The sequence below is a fragment of the Armigeres subalbatus genome, unplaced genomic scaffold, assembly GCF_024139115.2.
Source record: "Armigeres subalbatus isolate Guangzhou_Male unplaced genomic scaffold, GZ_Asu_2 Contig141, whole genome shotgun sequence".
NCBI lineage: Eukaryota > Metazoa > Arthropoda > Insecta > Diptera > Culicidae > Armigeres > Armigeres subalbatus.
Genome location: NW_026942188.1, coordinates 321,797 through 342,515, shown reverse-complemented (window position 1 = coordinate 342,515; position 20,719 = coordinate 321,797). Strand labels below are relative to the sequence as shown.

General features: G+C 44.6%; 1 protein-coding gene across 3 annotated transcripts in view; it reads left to right on the top strand.

The window, feature by feature from the left end:
• The window catches only part of LOC134202768 (uncharacterized), a 126,305-nt gene that overhangs the window by 6,916 nt on the left and 98,670 nt on the right, over positions 1 to 20,719 (top strand). For all 3 annotated transcript variants that reach the window (XM_062677760.1, XM_062677758.1, XM_062677757.1), the window contains exon 2: positions 12,420 to 12,461. The gene's annotated coding sequence lies outside the window, so the exon portion shown is untranslated. The remainder of the gene's footprint in view (positions 1 to 12,419; positions 12,462 to 20,719) is intronic.

Sequence of the window (20,719 nt, the reverse complement as noted above, 5' to 3'; positions counted from 1 at the left end):
CGCCGAAAAATGATTCCGGTTTAAAAAGCGTCATATCCTATTTTATGCTCCCGTATAGATTGTGAAACAATGGATAATGAATCTATACCAGAGAAAATTTAATTTGATGAATTGAACAAAGAACAACTCGTAAAAATCATACGATAATGCAAATCGCGAGTCGAATCATGAACGATTTTATTCACGCTTGATTTAAATCTTGGATGGGATTTGAGAATTAGAGGTTTTCTCAACACCGATTTTCATTTAAAAAAATATTTTGCATTTAGAGACACCACGCCATACCAAGACTAGGATAGATGTACCAGTCGTGGTTATAGCACCAGTTGTCGCGCTAATGCATTATACACCAAGTGGCGCATCATATCGCCACAGAACATGTTCTAAGCAGTGAACCATGTTTATATAACACGATGACACCTCTAGTCTTCTCCAAAACATACAAAACATGATTGTAAAAATTGATTTTGCATATTTTTTGTCGTCTTTTGCACTAGTAACCCCATTATGGCCAATACCATAAGAAAACAAGAGAATTAACCAAAGTTAAAAATACTGCCACAACTGGTAGGGTAACGGCACCAGTAGTGGAGGTATTAGTAGATCCACATAAGAAAATATTTTTTAAAAATCAATAATTACGGAAAATTAAAGCTTTTATATCATATCCAATAGATAAACTAATAAATTTGCTGATAATAATGAGATTGATGTTGATAAACATCAACAACTACCAGATATTGCTTGCACCACTAATGGGTACACTGTTCCTTTAGGGCGGTAAAAAAATACTGTTTGTTCCCATAGTGGTGTTATCTATCGATTTCTTATGAGAATCGCCACTATTAGTACAGTTGTCACTATAGATCCAAGGAAGTCAATTTTATTAAGGAATATCATATTTTTCAATAGTTTTTAAGCGAAATCTAACATTAAACAAGATATTTCAAGTACGACGCATCAACTGAAACCATCGTAAAGTGTATAATCAAGATAAATCTCATTAAAACCCCACTACCTCCACTATTGGTGTTACCTGGTATGGTGGTGGTGCTTTTTTTATTTCGCACCGTTTTTCGTGAATATTTCAGCTTAAATGTCTTCTCCGTGCCTCCAAAACGTCGTCCACTTTTGCCCGTCAGGCGTACACTTTTCTTCGGAACCTAAAACGTGTTAAAAATGCCAGTCAACGGAAGCATCGTGCAAAACAGTCTGCTGAGAGCAAAATCAACTTCCAGCGCGCCAGTAATGCATACCGTCGTTTGAATTCAACTCTGTATGAGGCATATGTTATGAGGGTACAAACCATTCTTAGGCGTAATCCAAAATATTTGGTGAAATTTGTCAATAGCAATAGGAAAAATTCGTCCATACCAAGCAATGTGTACGATAACGACGAAGCCAAAACACCTGTGGAACGATGTGAAATGTTCGCCATTTTTTTTGCATCAGTGTTCAAGCCAGTGCAAGCAACAGATGCCGATGCTGAATGTGCATAATTAAATTTACCTCTGGACATTGTTAATTTGACAACATTCGTAGTTACTCCTGGAATGATTATCGCTGCTGCCAAAAAGTTGAAAAGTTCCTTCTTCTTTGGTTCTGATGGCATCCCCTCTGGTGTGTTCTGCCGTTGTTCAGCTGTTTTTGCTGAGCCGCTTTCCTCTATTTTTATTCGATCACCGGATGACGGCATTTTTCCGGACATTTGGAAACAATCCTATATGTTTCCGGTCTACAAAAATGGTGATAGAAAGGATGTCAAGAACTATCGAGGAATAACCAACTTGTCTGCAGCATCAAAGTTATTCGAAATAATTGTCAGTGATGTTATTCTTAGCCAATCGAAGAACTACATCTCTACCGATCAGCATGGTTTTATGCCGGGTAGATCAGTCACTACAAACCTGCTCAACTTCACTCACACTTGTATTACTGCTATGGAGAATAAGGCTCAAGTAGATGTTATCTACACCGATTTGAAGGCTGCTTTCGACAAGATCGACCACAACATCTTGGCTTGGTTCTTACCTAACTGACAGAACACTCCGTGAGAAAATTGGCTCGTGCGTTTCGTCCCCTTTCTGCAACTTATCCGGCGTGCCACAAGGAAGCAACTTGGAACCTCTGCTGTTTACACTCTACTTCAACGACGTTGTACCGAAATTGAGTTTAGATTGCAGAATCATCTATGCAGACGACCTGATAATATATCTAATAGTACGATCAGTTGATGACTGTCATCGTCTGCAAAGTTTGTTGAACGTGTTCATTACCTTTTGCTATCAGTACAAATTGACTGTCAGTGTTCCAAAGTGCTCTGTTATGACCTGCCATGGTTCAAAACACCCATTACTGTTTGATTACCGTATTGATGGAACCACACTTCAAAGAGTTACGGAGGTTACTGATCTTGGAGCTGTGTTGGATCAAAAATTGACGTTCAACGCCCATTATACGTCGATAATTTCCAAGGCAAACCGCCAGCTGGGTTTCATATCGAAAATTGCGAAGTACTTCACTGATCAACATTGGTTGAAGTCCTTTTACTGTGCGCTGGTGCGACCTATCGTGTAAACCGCTTCTATTGTCTGGACTCCGAATGACGTTGTATGGAACTTGAAAATTGAACGTGTCCAACGGAGGTTTATTCGAATGGACCTGCGTCACTTATCATGGCGTGCTCCTCTTCATCTTCCTCCATATCATGTTCGATGCAGATTGCTCAATATGGATACCCTCGAATGAAGGCGAAAGCTGCAGCAAGCGACATTCGTGACTAGACTACTGTGCGGAGAAATCTACTCTGGACTGGATATTCGTGCCATTCAACGACCTCTTCGACAACGATCCTAACTGCAGGATCGATTTAATCGTACGTTCTTTGGGCACAACGAACCAGTCTCTGCAATGATCAGGACATTTACAATGGTTGAGGAGCTTTATGACTTTTGCGAAGCACCCGAACGTTTTACAAATAGGGTGAAGAGGTCACTATTATTGTAATCGTTAGTTTTAGTTTCATTCAGTAAGACTAAGCTGTCAGATGAATAAAAATAAATAAATAAATAATTGATAATAATAATAATAAATAAAACTGAATGAGCCAGATCTGATCCGTTCAACGAAATGATCCGTTTTGCCCATCTCTAATTTTGACAAAGGTCTCTTCCGAAGAATATATTAAGCTTTTTTAGTGGAATGGATTCAATCGTCTAAGACGAATTAAGTACTCTCCATCTACTTTCACCCATTAATTTTCGATCTCGTTGCAGATACGTATTTCGACCATAACTGTGGTCGTCTTCAGTCTCGTACTTGGCTCGACTAGTAAAGATATCGAAAATTAATTGGTGGAATTAAATGGAGAGTACTAATCTGTCTTAGCCGGTTGGATACATTCCACTAAAAGAGCTTAATATATTTTTTTCGAAAGAGACCTTCAAATGTAGATTTATCATTTTCAAAGTGCACGCATTGACCCTAAATAAGGCATATCCAGAATTAATTTGCTTGGGATTTCCAAAGGAATTCGCCCGGAATTTCAGAGAAATTCGACCGCAATTTAATAATAAGTTCAGCTGGAATTCCAAAAGCAATTCGGCCGAATTTGTAGAAGGAATTCGCCCGGAAGTCCAGATGAAATCCTCTCAAAACTTTAGAAGAAATTAGCTTGAAATTTCAAAAACAGTTCACCTGGAATTCCAGAAGGAATTCGTGCGGTATTGAAAAAGGATTTACATTTCTTCTGCAGCTTGATGTTCTTTGCTTTGCCTTCCATCTCCACTAACATTCGAAGTCCTAAAACATATGTTCGGTAAACGATTTAATTTAGGTAAAGAAGTTGCGTCCCTTCAGGCAATGGGAGTGCGCGTCCGATCGTATTTTGCCCAGCACGCAGAACGATCATGCGATCATCGAAATATTTTGTTTTTCGTTGTACCGTCGGTAAGTAAATTGATTAGTAGACTGACCCAGGAAACAGAAAGTTGTCGAATTCCACGGGGCATTCCCCAGGATTGTGTCCTTGGGTGAGAATATCAATCTCTCAAAATTTCAGCTCAATCGCTTGTTGCATAAGCTGGCGCATTTGATTTGAAGTTTGTATGGGAATTTTAGCCAAAATATATAGGAAAATACACCTCCGTCACTCATTCAATCCGAAATTGGTTCTGATTACTCGAATGAGCTCAGAATTGCAAAAAGGGCAGTTGATATGCTACAGAACAGCACCAGACTTGAAACATGTGTGCTACTTGATTTGTGCCACTTGTCCTAATTTTTACGCGAAACTTTCATCGTTGATCAGGCCAAGGGTCTTCTTAGATTCAAAACATCTTAAACTTGATATTGGCAACGTCATGGGATTGCTGTTACTAATTTGCTGAAAACTAGAATAGAAAATTTCTTTTGGAAAGCTTCGACTTTACCAGCATATTTAACAGATCTGCGTGAACTGTTTTCTACCGGATTAGAAAAATGAATCAGTTTTCGACAATCAATTTACCCAAATTGTTTCAATAGTTTGCATGTTGGATAATAAAAGTTCAATATCAGAGCAATATCGCAAATTAACTTTTGTGGCTGATTAACAATCGATTAACAAATGAACAAATTGCTTTAATTTTCAAGTGCCACAACGCCCGTGTTCTTTCCCGTCACTGCCGGAGCTCTATTAGTTGTTAAGCCTTAAATTTTCAAAAAAAAGTTCAGGCTCCTTCATACAGTTCTTAACAGCTTTCCCCGGCCCTATCCCGGTAGTCGTTTCCTTCATTGTAATCAAAGCTACATATGCCTTGTATTTTACATGCGGTACATATGTTCATCGATTGCGACCAGGTAGAATCAGAAGCAGTTGGTTTTTTTAAATCTTCAACTCTTCATCGTGCTTTACGAGAAACTAATATGTACTACACTGCCGCTAACCGCAAGCCGAGCATGGATGCCCATATACAGATGTGCTCGGCTTGCGGTTAGCGGCAGTACAGAAGGAGGCCATTTTTTAGAGCAGACGATATCACCAACATCCAATTTGCATTCCCTAGCAAGCTTTTCGTCCTGGAAAGGTTTCATCCGTATTGCCAAAATCTCATTAATAGCAATACTGGCCATGCGGCATTATTCGACGCCGTGCTTGCCAAGATTTAATGTTTTAATCAGTAATAACCGGTGTCAGGCCATTAGGCCGAAGGCCATTTGGCCGAAGGTCATAAGGCCGAATGGTTATTAGCCCGAACGGTCATTAGGCCGAATGGCCATTAGGCCGAATTAGCAAAAAGAAGCAAAAAGTGAAAATGATAAGTTCTTTCTTCACCTTACCCCTTCTTCCTTCTCGCTTCTTGCATCTTCCTTATGCTATCTGTCTTCTTCCTTCTCCCTTCTTGCATCCTTCTTCTGCTATCTGTCTTCATCCTTCTTCTTTCTTCTTTCTTCCTTCTCCCTTCTTCCTTCTTCATTCTTGCTTCTTCCTTCTTTTTTTATTCTTCATTCTTCCTTCTTCCATCTTCCTTCTTACTTCTTTACTCCCTTCTTACTTCTTCCATCTTCCTTCTTCCTCCTTCTTACTTCTTTCTTCTTCCATCTTCCTTCTTTTTCTTCTTCTTTCTTTCTTCTTCCTTCTTCCTTCTTCTTTCTTCCTTCTTCCTTCCTTCTTACTTATTTACTTCTTTCTTCCTTCTGTCTTCTTCCTTATTCCTTCTTCTTCTTCATTCTTCCTATTTCATTCTTTTTTCTTACTTCGTTCTTTCTTCTTCCTTCTTCTTTCTTGTTTCTTCCTTCTTGCTTCTTCCATCTTCATACTTCTTTCTTTTTTCTTCTTTCTTCTTCCTTCTTCTTTCTTGTTTCTTCCTTCTTCATTTTTGCTTCTTCCTGCATTCTTCATTCTTTCTTCTCACATCTTCCTTCTTACTTCTCTACTTCCTTCTTCCTTCTTCTTACTTCTTTCTTCTTCTTTCTTCCTTCTTCCTTCTTCTTTCTTCCTTCTTCCTTCTTCCTGCTTCCTTCTTCCTTCTTCCTTCTTCTTTCTTCCTTCTTCCTTCCTTCTTACTTATTTACTTCTTTCTTCCTTCTGTCTTCTTACTTATTTACTTCTTTCTTCCTTCTGTCTTCTTCCTTTTTCCTTCTTTCTTCTTCCTTCATTATTTATTCTTCATTCTTCCTTCGTCCTTCTTCCTTTTTCCTCCTTCTTACTTCTTCCTTCTTTCTTCTTCCTTCTTCCTTCTTCTTACTTCTTTCTTCTTCTTTTCTTTCTTCCTTCTTCTTTCCTTCTTACTTATTTACTTCCTTGTTCCTTCTTCCTTCTGTCTTCTTCCTTATTCCTTCTTCTTCTTCATTCTTCCTATTTCATTCTTTTTTCTTACTTCGTTCTTTCTTCTTCCTTCTTCTTTCTTCCTTCTTTCTTCTTCCTTCTTCCATCTTCATACTTCTTTCTTCTTTCTTCTTACTTCTTCCTTTTTCTTTCTTCCTTCTTCTTTCTTCCTCTTCCTTCTTCCTTCTTTTTTCATTCTTCATTCTTCCTTCTCGCTTCTTCCTTATTACTTCTTTACTTCCTTCTTCCTTCTTCCTTCTTCCTCCCACCTTCTTCCTTCTTCCTTCTTCCTCCTTCTTACTTCTTTCTTCTTCCATCTTCCTTCTTTTTCTTCTTCTTTCTTTCTTCTTCCTTCTTCCTTCTTCTTTCTTCCTTCTTCCTTCCTTCTTACTTATTTACTTCTTTCTTCCTTCTGTCTTCTTACTTATTTACTTCTTTCTTCCTTCTGTCTTCTTCCTTATTCCTTTTTCCTTCTTCCTTCTTTCTTCGTTCTTTCTTCTTCCTTATTTCTTATTACTTCTTTACTTCCTTCTTTCTTCTTCTTCCTTCTTCCTTTCTTCTTCTTTCTTCTTTCTTCTTCCTTCTTCCTTCTTCCTCCTTTCTTCTTCCTTGATCCTTTTCCTTCTTCTTTCTTTCTTTTTCCTTCTTCCTAATTTCTTCTCCCTTCTTCCTTCTTCCTCCTTTTTTCATGTTTCTTCCTTTTTCTTTTTTCCTTCTTCTTTCTTCCTTCTTCCGTCTTCCTTATTTCTTCTTCCTTCTTTCTTCTTCCTTCTTTCTTCTTCCTTCTTCCTTCTACCTTCTTTCTTCTTCCTTCTTCTATCTTCATTCTTCTTCTACCTTCTTTCTTCTTCCTTCTTCTATCTTCATTCTTCTTTCTTTCTTCTTCCTTTCTTCTTCCTTCTTCCTTCATCATTCTTCCTCCTTCCTTCTTCCTTCTTCTTTCTTCTTTTTTCCTTCTTCCTTCTTCCTTTTTCCTTCTTCCTTCTTCCTCCTTTTAGCTTTTTCTTCTTCCGTTATACTTCATCCTCACATCGCACTACTCACTTCTCACTCCCCAGTTCTCATTCGGCCTAATGACCATTCGGCCTAATGACCATTCGGCCTAATGGCCTTCGGCCTAATGACCTTCGGCCTAACGGCCTTCGGCCTAATGACCCAGCATCGAAATAACCTACAGTGTTTATTAATAAGGAATAAGAAGGATCTTCTCGAGCCAGATAGAAAAGCTTCTGGACCTGTTATAAAGTATTTTTTCTTACACGTCGCAGACTAAAAAAAAATGGAGCCAAGGGCCGCATCCGGGCTTAAAAGGTTCTAGAGCTTTGTGTGAGAACGAAATTGAGGAAATGTCACGGAATGGGATGACATTAATGTCATTTGCCACTAGTTCGGCTCTCGCGCCGCCCATATTAGACCAATTAGAAAAGCCTCAGGATCCTTCAAGGGCTACATGTTTATGTAAGCAACACAATTAACCCAAGTCCTGGTTTTAGGTGGGCCCTAAACAGACTTAATACGACGGCCCTCCGGTGAGATAGGAGGTTTGCGCAGGCCCAATAAGCCACCTTTAAAACCAATAATTAGAAACAACATAAAAGATAATACGACTCGATACAATCGGCAACGACCTAAGCGACGAATAAAAGATCACGATTGGAAGCTTGGAACATGGCTTCTTCGATGTCGTAGCGCCGCCTTCGATGTCGTAGCGCTGCAGGAAATCTGCTGGACAGGACAGAAAGTGTGAAAAGCGGGCATCGAGCGGTTACCTTCTACCAAAGCTGTGGCACCACCAACGAGCTGGGCACCGGCTTCATAGTGCTGGGAAAGATGCGCCAACGCGTGATTGGGTGGCAGCCAATCAACGCAAGGATGTGCAAGCTGAGGATAAAAGGCCGTTTCTTCAACTATAGCATCATCAACGTGCACTGCCCACACGAAGGGAGATCCGACGACGAGAAAGAAGCGTTCTATGCGCAGCTGGAGCAGACATACGATGGATGCCCACTGCAGGACGTCAAAATCGTCATCGGTGACATGAACGCTCAGGTAGGAAGAGAGGAAATGTATAGATCGGTCATCGGACCGAATAGTCTGCATACCGTATTGAACGACAACGGCCAACGATGCATAAACTTTGCAGCCTCCCGCGGGATGGTAGTCCGAAGCACTTTCTTCCCCCGCAAGAATATCCACAAGGCCACATGGAAATCACCTAATCAAATAACGGAAAACCAAATCGACCACGTTCTAATCGACGGCAAATTCTTCTCCGACATCACGAACGTACGCACTTACCGCAGTGTGAATATTGAATCCGACCACTACCTGGTTTCAGTATGTCTGCGCTCAAAACTCTCGACGGTGATCAACACGCGTCGGAGTCGTCCGCCGCGGCTAAACATTGGGCGGCTACAAGATGGTAGACTAGCCCAAAACTACGCGCAGCAGCTGGAAGTGGCACTCCCAACGGAAGAGCAGCTAGGCGCAGCATCTCTTGAAGATGGCTGGAGAGATATTCAATCCGCCATTGGAAGCACCGCAACCGCTGCACTAGGCACGGTGGCTCCGGATCAGAGAAACGACTGGTATGACGGCGAATGTGAGCAGTTAGTTGAGGAGAAGAATGCAGCATGGGCGAGATTGCTGTAACACCACACGAAGGTGAACGAGGCACGATACAAACGGGCGCGGAACAGACAAAACTCGATTTTCCGGAGGAAAAAGCGCCAGCAGGAAGATCGAGACCGTGAAGAGACGGAGGAACTGTACCGCGCTAATAACGCACGAAAGTTCTATGAGAAGGTGAACCGTTCACGTAAGGGCCACGTAACACAGCCCGACATGTGTAAGGACATAAACAGAAACCTTCTTACAAACGAGCGTGAGGTGATCCAAAGGTGGCGGCAGCTCTACGAAGAGCACCTGAATGGCGATATGGCAGACAACGGTGGCGCTATGGTAATGATCCTAGGAGCACGCGCACAGGACATGCGACTTCCGGCTCTGAATCTCCAGGAAATCCAGGAGGAGATCGGCCGGCTGAAAAACAACAAAGCCCCTGGAGTTGACTAACTACCAGGAGAACTGTTTAAACACGGTGGTGAGGCACGGGCTAGAGCGCTGCACTGGGTGATTACCAAGGTTTGGGAGAATGAGGTTCTCCCGCAGGAGTGGATGGGAGGTGTCGTGTGTCCCATCTACAAAAAGGGCGATAAGCTGGATTGTAGCAACTACCGCGCACACATTGCTGAACGCCGCCTACAAGGTACTCTCCCAAATTTTATGCTGCCGACTAACACTGAGGCAGTACCAGGCGGGATTTATGGGTGAACGCTCTACCACAGACCAGGTGTTCGCCATACGTCAGGTATTGCAGAAATGCCGCGAATACAACGTGCCCAAACATCATCTATTTATCGACTTCAAAGCCGCATATGATACAATCGATCGGGACCAGCTATGGCAGCTAATGCACGAAAACGGATTTCCGGATAAACTGATATGGTTGATCAAGGCGACGATGGATCGGGTGATGTGCGTCGTTAGAGTTTCAGGGGCATTCTCGAGTCCCTTCGAAACGCGTAGAGGGTTACGGCAAGGTGATGGTCTCTCATGTCTGCTATTCAACATCGCTTTGGAGGGAGTAATACGAAGGGCAGGGATTGACACGAGTGGTACGATTTTCACGAAGTCCGTCCAGTTATTTGGTTTCGCCGACGACATTGATATCATGGCACGTAACTTTGAGAGGATGGAAGAAGCCTACATCAGACTGAAAAGCGAAGCTAAACGGATTGGACCAGTCATCAACACGTCGAAGACGAAGTACATGATAGGAAGAGGCTCAAGAGAGGTCAATGTAAGCCACCCACCACGAGTTTCTATCGGTGGTGACGAAATCGAGGTGGTTGAAGAATTCGTGTACTTGGGCTCACTGGTGACCGCCGATAACGATACCAGCAGAGAAATTCGGAGACGCATAGTGGCTGGAAATCGTACGTACTTTGGACTCCGCAAGACGCTTCGATCGAATAGAGTTCGCCGCCGTACCAAACTGACTATCTACAAAACGCTTATAAGACCGGTAGTTCTCTACGGACACGAGACCTGGACGATGCTCGTGGAGGACCAACGCGCACTGGGAGTTTTTGAAAGGAAAGTGTTGCATACCATCTATGGTGGAGTGCAGATGGCGGACGGTACGTGGAGGAGGCGAATGAACCACGAGTTGCATCAGCTTTGGGAGAACCATCCATCGTTCACACCGCGAAAATCGGAAGACTGTGGTGGGCCGGGCACGTAGCCAGAATGTCGGACGGTAATCCGGTGAAAATGGTTCTCGACAATGATCCGACGGGAACAAGAAGGCGGGGTGCACAGCGGGCAAGGTGGATCGATCAGGTAGAGGACGATTTGCGGATCCTCCGCAGACTGCGTGGTTGGCGAAGTGCAGCCATGGACCGAGCTGAATGGAGAAGACTTTTATGTGCAGCACAGGCCACTCCGGCCTTAGTCTGATAATAAATAAATAAATAAATATTCAAAGGTGCGCAAATGTTGTTACAAATATTCCAAACTCACTTGTCATTGGACGAGTTTGTTCTATCTCATTTAATTCCACCACTTGATTGTACCGTGACAGATACGTATTTCGAGCTCAGTATGGCCGTCTTTAGTGTTTCGTACTTGACTCGTTTTCCAAACTACCTGGGATAGCGTGAATGTTACGGCCTTTTGTTCGATCGCCCAAACCACAAAAGTTGGCGAGCGCCCTTAGGCAAGAGGCTTCATGGAAGCGTAGTACAAATTTTCTACGAGCAGAGTCCTGTAGAACAGAGCACCCCAAAATATTTTTAAACTTCCGACAATATGTTCCATATTCTGGTCAATAATGGTCATAGTTCTGAATTGTAGAGCTTTTTTATTTGCTGCGCCAAGAAACAATATAGTTAACGATAATACAGGTAACAATTTGTTACGGATTAAATCATGCATGTAGCTTTCCATGCATTTTCCTTTTCTATGCATTCAGCGTGCCTCACTTTCAAACACATAAATTTTCTACTCAATCATCTTTTCAACTACATCCATCGTAAAAGCATGAATTGCCGTTTGACACGCTTTTCCTGGCCCCGAAATGCACATGCCTTCTCTGGCGATGCGCACGTTTTGTCTTACATTGCTTGTGGGTCAACTTCCATGGGTGATTTAGTTCGCGAAGGTTATGATGCTTCCACAAGTAACCGGAGGTATCATCATCCTTTCAACCATGCTCAAATTCTCGAATCAAATCGTACATATTTGTCCGGGCCTACATTTGCAAATCACGGTGTTTGTTTCCTTGCACCGCACGCAACCGATGAGGAAATTTTCAATTTAGTACACATTCGACATGCCTACGGCTTTCGTTCGGCTTCATCTTGGCAAGACCAAGCGGGCGGGAGTGATAATTTTGGCTCATATTTGTTGCGTCACATCACTTGGCAGATGATCGAGTCTCACTTTTAACCGAGTAACATTTAATAGGCTATTACTGATGCATTAGCACACTGAGCCCCTACCGAGCCCCTATTAGTCGTGGACCACTTTTTTTCTTCTCATTTTTTTAACCAGTGATGCTTCGTGCGAGAGTAGTTTCCATTTTCAATATCGTGATGTTCGAAACATAACTGCGTCTAAATTGAAACGATTTGAGCGAGGTCGAATGCCGAATTGGTGCAATTGATAGAAGGAATGTGCAGTGGGTGCCTTCTGTTTTTACAAGTATTATGCGAGTTGCTCAACTTTGTTATTAACATGTTTGTACCTGAGAAAAAAAATGAGAGCCGACCGATATTGACAAACAGTCCTGAGCACCTTCAGCTGAAACATGAAGGAAGATGATTAGTTGGACAGCAAAACCACTAATCGATCATAATGGAATCTACGTGTAATATCAACATTGGATATTCTTGATCACTATCAATGATAGTGTACATGTCACACATCCTGAATGTTACTCCTTTATTTCAATGGCTTGTCAGTCCAACTGTTGAATTTCTGGTTTTAAACTTATTTATTTAAATTTTAAAAAGTTTTCTTTAAATAATCATTTTTTCTTCTGTTTCAGACTCAATCAATTATTAAAAAAATCTTACCATCGCAGAAACATGTAAGTAAAAATACTTCCCATTTGGGACTAAAAACTTTGCTAACCGGTCGTTATTTCATTCCCATTATATTTCTTTACAATGATGATGATGATTGTCAGAAAAAGAAAACATTTTTCCAACTACATGAACCATAATAAATGGCAATCCGTAGATAACATCACATTCTGAGAATCATACGATCATACGAACATAAATTTATATCGTTACATAACATATTCGTGCATTTGTAGCATGTTGCTAATTGTCTGGTATGTTTACCTAACAAGCCCAACAGAATATAACTCATCATCCAACGCGAGACACGCACTCGGTGCCTTCACCTAAAATACCAACCTCTTCGTGGACAATGGATCGGTTATTAACACCAATGCCTCCAACAAACAGTTAGCTCGTGTCTTCAGAGCGCCGTCCCCTTTTGTCGCTATCAAATGCATTGTTCATCCATAAAAGACTATTCGGTCAAACGGAAATGCCATCCAAAGAGCATCCACTCTTCTAAGCGGTGAGACCTTACATAACCCCCATCACACCGCCTGGCGGCGGCCCCAAGAATAGATTTTCTCATTTTCCCATTATACTGTCAAAACAATATAATTTAAGCACCGCGCTCGCGCCGGCACGAAAAGGTTGAACCGATTTGAGAAAGAATCTTCATCAATCTTGCCGGTCTCTGTTGGAAAGACCGAGACAATGACCCCGGGCTGTTTTGACACGACTAAGACTTCCTGATGGGCGCCAACGTTGATGCACGCGCGATGAGTCCAGGTGACCGAGGCCGGACCGCCGGGTAGGAGTCTGGATGAAGCGCACCGACATAATCCCCTCTGCTTTCAAACTCATTCTTTTTCCTATTACGGTTGATTTGTCACGTCTGCTTATCACCCGTCAAAGTTGATTGCCTCTGGATTGAATCTGATTTCCTGTACGGTAGGTGTCGTCAATAGTGGTCGAAGGCCCTTAAAAAAACTAACGAGCTTTTTCCAGTGGCGTTCTGCTTGATTTTGTTGTCAGACTGGACCCAGAGAATAAAATCCAAATGTAGCACAAATAAGTCATAAAATTGTTACTGTACAATACTTTTGTATGATATTGTGTATTGCTTCTTCGATTTTCAACAACAACGTGCACGGAGCTCATTGGACATTTTCGGAATTTTTATGTTGCCAAAATCAAGTAGAGCCAAATAAATACGCGGGAAGAGCAAGAAACTAGAAAAAATCCCTGCAGAAGCGAAAAAGAGTCCTGTCAAAGATGCAGAAGTTTCCTGCAGAAGCTGGAAAAGCTTGCTGCAGAAGCTGGAAAAGCTTCCTGCAGAAGCTGGAAAAGCTTCCTGCAGAAGCTGGAAAAGCTTCCTGCAGAAGCTGGAAAAGCTTCCTGCAGAAGCTGGAAAAGCTTCCTGCAGAAGCTGGAAAAGCTTCCTGCAGAAGCTGGAAAAGCTTCCTGCAGAAGCTGGAAAAGCTTCCTGCAGAAGCTGGAAAAGCTTCCTGCAGAAGCTGGAAAATCTTCCTGCAGAAGCTGGAAAAGCTTCCTGCAGAAGCTGGAAAAGCTTCCTGCAGAAGCTGGAAAGCTTCCTGCAGAAGCTGGAAAGCTTCCTGCAGAAGCTGGAAGAAGCTTCCTGCAGAGCTGGAAAGCTTCCTGCAGAAGCTGGGAAAGCTTCCTGGAGAAGCTGGAAAGCTTCCTGCAGAGCTGGAAAAGCTTCCTGCAGAAGCTGGAAAAGCTTCCTGCAGAAGCTGGAAAAGCTTCCTGCAGAAGCTGGAAAGCTTCCTGCAGAAGCTGGAAGCTTCCTGCAGAAGCTGGAAGAGCTTCCTGCAGAAGCTGGAAGAGCTTCCAGCAGAAGCTGGAAGCTTCCTGCAGAAGCTGGAAAGCTTCCTGCAGAAGCTGGAAAAGCTTCCTGCAGAAGCTGGAAAAGCTTCCTGCAGAGCTGGAAAGCTTCCTGCAGAGCTGGAAGAAGCTTCCTGCAGAAGCTGGAAAAGCTTCCTGCAGAAGCTGGAAAGCTTCCTGCAGAAGCTGGAAAGCTTCCTGCAGAAGCTGGAAAAGCTTCCTGCAGAAGCTGGAAAAGCTTCCTGCAGAAGCTGGAAGAAGCTTCCTGCAGAAGCTGGAAAAGCTTCCTGCAGAAGCTGGAAAGCTTCCTGCAGAAGCTGGAAAGCTTCCTGCAGAAGCTGGAAAGCTTCCTGCAGAAGCTGGAAGAAGCTTCCTGCAGAAGCTGGAAAGCTTCCTGCAGAAGCTGGAAGAAGCTTCCTGCAGAAGCTGGAAGAAGCTTCCTGCAGAGCTGGAAGAGCTTCCTGCAGAAGCTGGAAAAGCTTCCTGCAGAAGCTGGAAAGCTTCCTGCAGAAGCTGGAAAAGCTTCCTGCAGAAGCTGGAAGAAGCTTCCTGCAGAAGCTGGAAAGCTTCCTGCAGAAGCTGGAAGAAGCTTCCTGCAGAAGCTGGAAAGCTTCCTGCAGAAGCTGGAAGAAGCTCCTGCAGAAGCTGGAAAGCTTCCTGCAGAAGCTGGAAAAGCTTCCTGCAGAAGCTGGAAAAGCTTCCTGCAGAAGCTGGAAAAGCTTCCTGCAGAAGCTGGAAAAGCTTCCTGCAGAAGCTGGAAAAGCTTCCTGCAGAAGCTGGAAAAGCTTCCTGCAGAAGCTGGAAGAGCTTCCAGCAGAAGCTGGAAGAGCTTCCAGCAGAAGCTGGAAGAGCTTCCAGCAGAAGCTGGAAAAGCTTCCTGCAGAAGCTGGAAAAGCTTACTGCAGAAGCTGGAAAAGCTTCCTGCAGAAGCTGGAAAGCACTGCAGAAGCTGGAAAAGCTTCCTGCAGAAGCTGGAAAAGCTTCCTGCAGAAGCTGGAAAGCTTCCTGCAGAAGCTGGAAAGCTTCCTGCAGAAGCTGGAAGAAGCTTCCTGCAGAAGCTGGAAAGCTTCCTGCAGAAGCTGGAAAGCTTCCTGCAGAGCTGGAAGAAGCTTCCTGCAGAGCTGGAAGAAGCTTCCTGCAGAAGCTGGAAGAAGCTTCCTGCAGAAGCTGGAAAAGCTTCCTGCAGAAGCTGGAAAAGCTTCCTGCAGAAGCTGGAAAGCTTCCTGCAGAGCTGGAAAGCTTCCTGCAGAAGCTGGAAAAGCTTCCTGCAGAAGCTGGAAAGCTTCCTGCAGAAGCTGGAAAGCTTCCTGCAGAAGCTGGAAAAGCTTCCTGCAGAAGCTGGAAAAGCTTCCTGCAGAAGCTGGAAAGCTTCCTGCAGAAGCTGGAAAGCTTCCTGCAGAAGCTGGAAAGCTTCCTGCAGAAGCTGGAAGAAGCTTCCTGCAGAAGCTGGAAAAGCTTCCTGCAGAAGCTGGAAAACTTCCTGCAGAAGCTGGAAAGCTTCCTGCAGAGCTGGAAGAAGCTTCCTGCAGAAGCTGGAAAAGCTTCCTGCAGAAGCTGGAAAACTTCCTGCAGAAGCTGGAAAAGCTTCCTGCAGAAGCTGGAAAAGCTTCCTGCAGAAGCTGGAAAAGCTTCCTGCAGAAGCTGGAAAGCTTCCTGCAGAAGCTGGAAAGCTTCCTGCAGAAGCTGGAAGAAGCTTCCTGCAGAAGCTGGAAAGCTTCCTGCAGAAGCTGGAAGAAGCTTCCTGCAGAAGCTGGAAAAGCTTCCTGCAGAAGCTGGAAAGCTTCCTGCAGAAGCTGGAAAAGCTTCCTGCAGAAGCTGGAAAAGCTTCCTGCAGAAGCTGGAAAGCTTCCTGCAGAAGCTGGAAAGCTTCCTGCAGAGCTGGAAAGCTTCCTGCAGAAGCTGGAAAAGCTTCCTGCAGAAGCTGGAAAGCTTCCTGCAGGCTGGAAAAGCTTCCTGCAGAAGCTGGAAAGCTTCCTGCAGAAGCTGGAAAAGCTTCCTGCAGAAGCTGGAAAGCTTCCTGCAGAAGCTGGAAAGCTTCCTGCAGAAGCTGGAAAAGCTTCCTGCAGAAGCTGGAAAAGCTTCCTGCAGAAGCTGGAAAAGCTTCCTGCAGAAGCTGGAAAGCTTCCTGCAGAAGCTGGAAAAGCTTCCTGCAGAGCTGGAAAGCTTCCTGCAGAAGCTGGAAAGCTTCCTGCAGAAGCTGGAAAAGCTTCCTGCAGAAGCTGGAAAGCTTCCTGCAGAAGCTGGAAAAGCTTCCTGCAGAAGCTGGAAGAAGCTTCCTGCAGAAGCTGGAAAAGCTTCCTGCAGAAGCTGGAAAGCTGCAGAAGCTGGAAAGCTCCTGCAGAAGCTGGAAAGCTTCCTGCAGAAGCTGGAAGAAGCTTCCTGCAGAGCTGGAAAAGCTTCCTGCAGAAGCTGGAAAGCTTCCTGCAGAAGCTGGAAGAAAGCTTCCTGCAGAAGCTGGAAAGCTTCCTGCAGAAGCTGGAAAAGCTTCCTGCAGAAGCTGGAAGAAGCTTCCTGCAGAGCTGGAAAAGCTTCCTGCAGAAGCTGGAAAGCTTCCTGCAGAAGCTGGAAAGCTTCCTGCAGAAGCTGGAAGAAGCTTCCTGCAGAAGCTGGAAAACATTCCTGCACAAGCTTGAAAGCTTCATGCATAAGCTGGAAAAGCTTCCTGCAGAAGCTGGAAAAGCTTCCTGCAGAAGCTGGAAAAGCTTCCTGCAGAAGCTGGAAAAGCGTCCTGCAGAAGCTGGAAAAAGCTTCCTGCAGAAGCTGGAAAGCTTCCTGCAGAAGCTGGAAAAGCTTCCTGCAGAAGCTGGAAAAGCTTCCGGCAGAAGCTGGAAAAGCTTCCTGCAGAAGCTGGAAAGCTTCCTGCAGAAGCTGGAAAACTTCCTGCAGAAGCTGGAAGAAGCTTCCTGCAGAAGCTGGAAAAGCTTCCTGCAGAAGCTGGAAAGCTTCCTGCAGAAGCTGGAAAGCTTCCTGCAGAAGCTGGAAAAGCTTCCTGCAGAAGCTGGAAGAAGCTTCCTGCAGAAGCTGGAAGAAGCTTCCTGCAGAAGCTGGAAAGCTTCCTGCAGAAGCTGGAGAAGCTTCCTGCAGAAGCTGGAAGAAGCTTCCTGCAGAAGCTGGAAAGCTTCCTGCAGAGCTGGAAAGCTTCCTGCAGAAGCTGGAAAAGCTTCCTGCAGAAGCTGGAAAAGCTTCCTGCAGAAGCTGGAAAAGCTTCCTGCAGAAGCTGGAAAGCTTCCTGCAGAAGCTGGAAAGCTTCCTGCAGAAGCTGGAAAGCTTCCTGCAGAAGCTGGAAAAGCTTCCTGCAGAAGCTGGAAAAGCTTCCTGCAGAAGCTGGAAAAGCTTCCTGCAGAAGCTGGAAAGCTTCCTGCAGAAGCTGGAAAAGCTTCCTGCAGAAGCTGGAAGAAGCTTCCTGCAGAAGCTGGAAAAGCTTCCTGCAGAAGCTGGAAAGCTTCCTGCAGAAGCTGGAAAGCTTCCTGCAGAAGCTGGAAAGCTTCCTGCAGAAGCTGGAAAAGCTTCCTGCAGAAGCTGGAAAGCTTCCTGCAGAAGCTGGAAAGCTTCCTGCAGAAGCTGGAAAAGCTTCCTGCAGAAGCTGGAAAGCTTCCTGCAGAAGCTGGAAGAAGCTTCCTGCAGAAGCTGGAAAGCTTCCTGCAGAAGCTGGAAAGCTTCCTGCAGAAGCTGGAAAAGCTTCCTGCAGAAGCTGGAAAGCTTCCTGCAGAAGCTGGAAAAGCTTCCTGCAGAAGCTGGAAAAGCTTCCTGCAGAAGCTGGAAAGCTTCCGGCAGAAGCTGGAAAAGCTTCCTGCAGAAGGTGGAAAAGCGTCCTGCAGAAGCTGGAAAAGCTTCCGGCAGCAGCTGGAAAAGCTTCCTGCAGAAGCTGGAAAAGCTTCCGGCAGAAGCTGGAAAAGCTTCCTGCAGAAGCTGGAAAATCTTCCTGCAGAAGCTGGAGAAGCTTCCTGCAGAAGCTGGAAAAGCTTCCTGCAGAAGCTGGAAAGCTTCCTGCAGAAGCTGGAAAGCTTCCTGCAGAAGCTGGAAAATCTTCCTGCAGAAGCTGGAAAAGCTTCCTGCAGAAGCTGGAAAGCTTCCTGCAGAAGCTGGAAAAGCTTCCTGCAGAAGCTGGAAAAGCTTCCTGCAGAAGCTGGAAAGCTTCCTGCAGAAGCTGGAAAAAGCTTCCTGCAGAAGCTGGAAAGCTTCCTGCAGAAGCTGGAAAAGCTTCCTGCAGAAGCTGGAAAAGCTTCCTGCAGAAGCTGGAAAGCTTCCTGCAGAAGCTGGAAGAAGCTTCCTGCAGAAGCTGGAAAAGCTTCCTGCAGAAGCTGGAAAAGCTTCCTGCAGAAGCTGGAAAGCTTCCTGCAGAAGCTGGAAAGCTTCCTGCAGAAGCTGGAAAGCTTCCTGCAGAAGCTGGAAAGCTTCCTGCAGAAGCTGGAAAGCCCTGCAGAGCTGGAGCTTCCTGCAGAAGCTGGAAAGCTCCTGCAGAAGCTGGAAAGCTTCCTGCAGCTGGAAAAGCTTCCTGCAGAAGCTGGAAAGCTTCCTGCAGAAGCTGGAAAGCCTGCAGAAGCTGGAGCTCCTGCAGAAGCTGGAAAGCTTCCTGCAGAGCTGGAAGAAGCTTCCTGCAGAAGCTGGAAAGCTTCCTGCAGAGCTGGAAGAAGCTTCCTGCAGAGCTGGAAAGCTTCCTGCAGAAGCTGGAAAAGCTTCCTGCAGAAGCTGGAAAAGCTTCCTGCAGAAGCTGGAAAGCTTCCTGCAGAAGCTGGAAAAGCTGCAGGCTGCAGAAGCTGGAAAAGCTTCCTGCAGAAGCTGGAAAAGACTCCTGCAGAAGCGGGAAAAGCTGCCTGCAGAAGCTGGAAAAGCTTTCGGCAGAAGCTGGAAAAGCTTCCTGCAGGAGCTGGAAAAGCTTCCGGCAGAAGCTGGAAAAGCTTCCTGCAGAAGCTGGAAAAGCCCTGCAGAGCTTCCTGCAGAAGCTGGAAAGCTAAAGCTTGCTGCAGAAGCTGGAAAAGCTTCCTGCAGAAGCTGGAAAAGCTTCCTGCAGAAGCTGGAAAAGCTTCCTGCAGAAGCTGGAAAAGCTTCCTGCAGAAGTTGGAAAAGCTTCCTGCAGAAGCTGGAAAGCTTCCTGCAGAAGCTGGAAAATCTTCCTGCAGAAGCTGGAAAATCTTCCTGCAGAAGCTGGAAAATCTTCCTGCAGAAGGTGGAAAAGCTTCTTGCAGAAGTTGGAGAAGCTTCATGCAGAAGCTGGAAAAGCTTCCTGCAGAAGCTGGAAAAGCTTCCTGCAGAAGCTGGAAAAGCTCGAAAATTGCCTAAACCGGCATCGGGAATCGAACATAGCCACCCTTAGCATGGTCTTGCTTTGTAGCCGCACATCACATCGCACGGCAAATGAGGGACGATTATTTCAATAATAAATAATATTTGAGTAATAATTTCATTTAGACTAAGTTGTCATATGAAAATAATAATAATAAATGAGAATAAGTTCAAATAAGACACTATGTGGCAACTATTTGGTGCGTCATTCCATATGATTGTTTGAAGACCTGTCACTGTGCTTCAAATGAAGCGCTTCTCCATCGTTGAAACCATTTGTAATGTCAATGCCCATTCAAGCCGCCTCCAGTACGCATCCATCCGCAATGAATCATTTCCACAAGAATTCTTATCTCTCTGTCGGCTTCCGAACCGGCGGCGGCGTTTGTGTGGCGCCCGAGACCTACATTGCGGAATTTCTCTCACACATCGGAATGGCTGAGTGGGTAACGGAATATCAGCTTTCCTCAAATTTATTACGTCGGACGACGTCGTCGGTGAGTTAGGCTCAGCAGATCGGCCTGATTAGTTGTGTCGTCTGCGGGCGAATGTGCAAAATGCACCTTCCAAGCCATTCGATAGTTTGTCATATAGGATTTCAAAAATTACCAGCAACGTCGTCACTGGGAGTGAGGCAAAACCCCTTTTTGTATTAGAAGAAAGAGTCCAACAAAATGTCCGAAATGGATCATTAAATTTGGTCTTTTGCCGCCATGTCAAGAGAAACCATTTCCCCCTACAAACCGTTGGTTCGCTGCAAAAACGTGAGGCTGTACCACAGTTGGAGTTCTGATTATATCGAAAGAGCTCCCCTGTTGATGCTTCAATCCTATGCGACAAAACAATGATTGCTCGCTGAGTACCAGACTCACTGACGAACTGATTAATCAAATTTATTTGATTCCTCTGGACCGTCAATTAAATGGTTTATTTACATCGACACTTCGTAATCAACCACAAGACGGAAATAAACTTCATCAGGTGGGCAGCCCAGAGAGTTTTTTTTTTTAAATTGCATTGTGTTTTTTATGCGCGATAAATGAACGTAAGATAGCTGATCGGAGGTTCCAGTCGAGTCGAAGAAGTACAAGACACCGATGATGACGTTGCAATTGAGGTGGAAATACGCGTATCTAAAAAGATACAAACAAAT